This window comes from Grammomys surdaster, unplaced genomic scaffold, assembly GCF_004785775.1.
Source record: "Grammomys surdaster isolate TR1022 unplaced genomic scaffold, NIH_TR_1.0 143, whole genome shotgun sequence".
Lineage (NCBI taxonomy): Eukaryota > Metazoa > Chordata > Mammalia > Rodentia > Muridae > Grammomys > Grammomys surdaster.
In genome coordinates, this window is record NW_021604601.1 from 1,612,658 (window position 1) to 1,618,427 (window position 5,770).

A 5,770-nucleotide genomic window follows, 5' to 3' on the forward strand; every position below is an offset into this window, starting at 1 on the left:
TATAACAAACAGAATAGAAGGGAATGTAAAAGGGTATAGCCACTTTCACAATCATACAATTGTTATAGAAACTAACAATTCCACTCCCAGATACTTGTTTCCAGGAAATGAAAATGCAGACTAGCCATATAAAGCCATAAGTATGGCAGTTTCATTTATAAAAATCAACAGCTAGGAATAGTCCCCAAATCATCAAAAATAAATAAATGATGATTTACAGCAGAATACTATTTGGCAGAAACTATCTGTGGGTCTCACTGATCACAACATGGGTGAGTATGAAGAGCTTGCTGCCGAGAAGAAGCCAGGCACACATACAAGAGAGAACACACTGCATGACTCTTGCTGTGTATGTAGTCATGACCAGATTTTGGAAAGATGAAGGTATGGGCCAAGAAGGCACACAAAGAAAATGTTGCGAGTGCTGGGAAGTCCAGGCTGCAGTCTGTGTGTGGGTATCATGGGCATAAATTACCCTGAAGATGTTCAAGCTGATTAGTTTGAAGGAACATAGTTGATAATATGCAAATTATGACTCAACAGGAGTGATTTAAAAAAACAAAGGAAGAGGCAGAAAAACTTTTTAAAAACATGTATAAGCTTTAATTACAAAATATGAGGGGTCTGTGCATTTTTAATGGCCATAAAACAGCTCATAGAATAAAAGCAAGTTTGGCTGCCTGCCGTGCGACTTTGGTCGTACAGCCTTCCCTTCCTGTCTCTCAGTCGGTATCTATTATAAGGGAAAGTGATAACAGTACTTACTTCATAGAGTTGTTGGGAGAATTAATGAGAAAACGTGTGTGAAGTATTTCTCAGTAATTAAGTCCTATTATTTTCAGTAACTGCTAAGAGAATCATATCACATATTTAATGCTGAGCAAAACTTGGAGTTACAAAGAATTCAAATTAAATTAGGCTTATGTTGGTTAGGAAAATATAGTATCATATAACAGACACTTTTTTTCCTTTTTAGAAGGATTTTTTTTTTCTGGAGACATGCTCTTGCTGAGACATGCTCACGGCTGTCTCAGAGCTAGCCATTAGGTAAGACTGTCCTCTAACCCAACATCAGACACATAGAAAGGTGTCTAATTAATTGAATGGGTGGGGGCAGCTGATTCCTGTATACTGCGATAACTCACATTTTAATTCTTATTTTTACATGCATCGAGTGTATGCACACGTCCATGTTATATACATGGAGGTCAGAGGAAAACTTGGAGGAGTCAGTTGCCTCTTTCCATCATGTGGGTCCTGGGAATTGAACTCGGGTCATTAAGCTTGGCAGCAGCAAGCTTTTACCTGATGAGGCAGCTCATTGGCTGTTAGGTTTCATTTTAAAGCTATGAATGTCCTTTATCATTAAAAAAAAACTTATAAAGACTATACTAATAGGTACAAGAGAACAAAGCTTAATCCTGCTTGCAGCATCCATCAGAGAACTCTTGACCTCTAGGTTACAGCCATTGACAATGGCCAATGGGGAGTGAGGGGTGTTACAAGGAGTTATGCAGGGCAGGCAAGAACCACATAAGGAGAGTGCAAGACTGACAGGAATAGGAATGGCAAACACTGCACATCCAAGCAAAGCCTGCATGGGGGCGGGGATAGGGTTCCATTTAGAATGCTCTTAAACACTTTAAACACCCTGACTCATCCCTAAGCTTTATTTCTGCCTCCCAAATCCTAGAAAGTTCTAATACCATTTGTTCTCTGGGATTTTTATTGATTCTCCTAGGCAGAAAAAAGCTCTGTCCTGTCATGGCCTTGACTGCAGTTAGTCATATCAAAATCTGTCATAGATCATACGACACGTCATGATTTGATCAACTTTTAAGAAAGCCTGTGTCAACTTAAAGTCAGAGATCTTATTTCCACCATTTGGAATTCTTCTTTAAACTTACTAAAGGAGCTCTGCTGAGGGCATGTAGACACGGAAGATGTGCAACAGGTAGCCAGGAGTTGGAGCTCTGAAATACCTTCAGTGTTGGCAGTGTGTTTTAAGAACACCAGAGTTTAGTTAGCATGTTGTAGTAGCTTTCTTTTCCTCATTCTCAGTCAATACTTTTTGGAAGTTTGTTGGCTTCTGTGTAGTCAGCAGGATGAAGCCCTGTATAGTGCAAAGCTATATAGTGCAATGACTGAATGGCTAATGCCAGCTCATCCCTTCCACATTGCTTTCATCATGTGCTTTCCAAGTACAGATATAACCGCCACTCCTACATCATACACTCATAGAAAGTTGTTGCTCATCAAAAGTCAAGGTGGTTTCTCTTCACTTGAGTCTAAGCAGGCTTCTGACATATTTGCAACAGAGAGCATGTTGGAAGTGCCATCCATAGGTCTGGAAGCCAGGTCATAAAGGTGACAGTTTCTATCTTATGCTCTAGAAGCTTCAACTACTATGTAAATAGTGTGCTGGCTATAGGTCAGTCAAGATGTTCAGGAGCTCCCAAGAGCCCATGAATAAAGACAACAGGGACAGACTTGGATTCTGCATGAAGGGAGAAAAAATGCCTAACCAGCTTCCAGCCAATCCAGCACTAAGATGTTCTATCTCTTGTCCTATCAGTTGCAATTACACGAGAAACCTGGAGCCAGAACTATCCAGGCCAGAGCTTCCAGAGTTCTAATCCCACAAAGAGAAAACAAAAGGCTAGTTTAAAGTATTTATCTATGGATCGAGTTGTTAGATAGCAAGAGAAAGCAAACCAGGCAATTTCTCTTACCTATACTCCAATTGCTTGGCAAGGCAACACTTACAGTACTCTCATAAGCAAGCAAAAGCAGCCTCACATATGAGTGATTGCTCACCATGTAAAATACTTGAGCTGTGGCTTCATATAAAACAAACAAAACAAACAAAAAAAATCAATGGCCCTGAAGGTATTGTGGTTCTATTTACGTCACTAATAGAATTGCTTCATTAACACATTATGTATATGCTATCTTAACTACTTCTCTTCCCGCCATGATAAAACACCCTGACAAAGTCAGCTTAAGAAAGATAGGGTTTATTTTAGCTCATACTTACAGGTGTGGTGGTCTGAATACACTTGAGCCAGGAGATAAGGCACTATTAAGGAGGAGGTGTGGCCTTGTTGGAGTAGGTGTGGCCTTGAAGCAGGAAGTGAGTCACATTGTAGGTGGCCTTTGAGGACTCCTAGTGCTCAAGCTCTACCCGGTGAGGAAGAGACCTTCCTCCTGGCTACCTGCAGAAGACAATCTCTCCTGGTTGCCTTTGGATCAAGATTTAGGACTCTTGGCTCCTCCAACACCATGTCTGCCTGCATGCTGCCATGCTTCCCACCATGATGATAATGGACTGAACCTGTGAAACTGTAAGCCAGCCTCAGTGAAATTTTTCCTTTATGAGAGTTGCCTTGGTCATGTTTCTTCACAACTTGAAACCCTAACTAATACACCAGAGTATAGTTCATCATGGTTAAGAGGTCCCAGAAAGTAACTGAGGCAGCTGGTCACATTGTAGCCACAGTCAGGATCAGAGGGTAAACATGTGTGCTTAGCTCACATCTCTTTTTATACATATACATAAAGCATACAACCCACTCACCCTACCCATCGTAATCTCTCTACTAGTCCTGTCTATTCTTTCTTAACTCTAAAACTATTTTTCTCACATCCATGTCTAGCTATTTTGTGATCTACTGACTTTAACCAGGACTGTCTATGTGATCAGGAGTTTGGAGCTATCCTGATGGCTACACAAGTGAAGATAGCTATTCCCCTCCTCGAAGAATCTATAAGTAGTTAAACGTTCATCAGAATGCCTGTTTTTCATGTACTGTCAATGAAAAAAAAAGCTGTCAATGAAAAAAGTCAACAGAAGATTTTTTCAAGGTAATTTCTTTTCTTTCTTTCTTTCTTTCTTTCTTTTTTTCTTTTTTTCTTTCTTTCTTTCTTTCTTTGTTCCTTTCTTTTTTTTTTTTTTTTTTTTTTTTTTTTTTGCTGTGAGCTCTCATCTTTTATCGGTCCCTCAGTCCCCAGGGGTTCTCTCCTTCTCAGTTTCAGTGCCTCAGAACTCTGATGTCATTGGTCTTGGATACCACTTTGTCATCCATGATCTTATGGTTAGTTGTCCTCTGCACAGTTTGCATGGAGTTGCTGGACATTGTTAAGGCTGAATTCTTCCCCATCCTCCAGCAAGCAGTGGTGGGTGGTGATCTCCGCCTCAAGCTTCACCTTGATGTTCAACAGGGCTTAATATTCCTGGGTCTGATGCTGGCTCCCTGCCCGAGTTTGTGCCAGCTCTGGCTCTAGATACAGAAGGACCCCATTGAGCAGCTCCATCTGTGCCTTGTATTGGGCCTCCGTGTCTTCGAGGTTGTTCTCCAAGTTGATGTTCTGGTTTTTCATGAAGTTCAGGTCAATCTCCAAGGTCTGAAGGGTGCGTCTCTGCTCCATGAATGTGGTCTCAGAATCCCTGACTTCAGCAGATTTGGTGGTGATGACCTTCAATCTGCTGAGACCAGTACTTGTCCAGTTCCTTGCTGTTCTTCTGAGCCAGCTCTTCATACTGGGCTCAGATGTCCGCCATGATCTTGTTGAGGTCCTGAGATTTGGGAGCATCCACTTCCACAGTCAACCCAGAACTTGCAATCTGGGCTTTCAGACCTTGGACTTCCTCCTCATGATTCTTCTTCATGAACAGCAGTTCCTCCTTGAGCGCTTCGATTTCTGCAGCCTTGTGATATTGGTGTCATCTACCACCTTGAGGAGTCCATGGATGTCACTCTCCACAGACTGTCGCGTGGACAGTTGTCTCATACTTGACTCTAAAGTCTTCAATGGCAAGTCGAATATTGTTGATCTGCAGGACGATGTGAAAAATGTCCATAGAATTTGCAAAGATCTGAGCTTTCAGGTCTTCGATGGTCTTGAAGTAGTGGCTCCAGTTTCTGATCTCCTGGGGTCCCTTCTTCTCCAGATGTTCCCGGATTTTGCTCTCCAGTTTCTTGTTCTCAGTCTCTAGGCTCTTCACCTTGTCTAGGTAGCTGGCAAGGTGGTCATTCAGGTCTTGCATGGTCTCACTCACAGTCTGGATTACACCTATTCCTGCCAGGCCTGTGGAACCCACAGAGCCACCCCAGATGGAGTCCCCAGTGCCTGCATAGACTCTGGATGTGCTGCTGACAGGCTGGACTTGCTGACTGGGAGTTTGCACAGAGCCCATGGACCAGTAGTTGGTGGAGAAGGTGGTGGAGAGGGTAGTGAAGCTCATCTTGTCTCAAGAAGAGAGCGAAGCAAGAGACCACGACATGAGTTCCACCACGGTGCGATAATTCCTTTTAACAGATCTGCAATACACATAAAATTGTGTGTGCATGCTTGTGTGTGTGTGTGTGTGTGTGTGTGTGATACTTCCTTTTTATTCTTATTGCTATTTATTTCATCAATGACATTCCATTTTAGTTTGAAAGTATTACCTTAACATTGTAGTATTTTATTTCCCTAATAATGAAAATACCTTCCCAGAGACTTCACTTCTTTATTGATATTTAATGAATGAAGGTATCCCTAAGGCCATGGATATCTCCTGGCATATAGCAAGTTAACAAGAGATCTTGACATCTTGAATTTCTCATTCAGTATCTCTAGCAATCAGCAGGCCTGGCTTAGGGAAGAATGAAAAGTGGGATGAGCTCTGTCTCATTGTGTATTGTTAGAAAGGACCAGACATGGCTGGGAAAGAGATGAAAATATTCTCTCTGTGACCAGAAAAGGCAGATATGCTTGCTGGGTTATT

At 41.9% G+C, this 5,770-nt stretch overlaps 1 pseudogene; it reads right to left on the minus strand.

Moving 5' to 3' along the window:
* Nucleotides 1-4,031: 4,031 nt before the first annotated feature.
* Nucleotides 4,032-5,245, minus strand: LOC114618549 (annotated as a pseudogene).
* Between the last annotated feature and the right edge of the window lie 525 nt (nucleotides 5,246-5,770).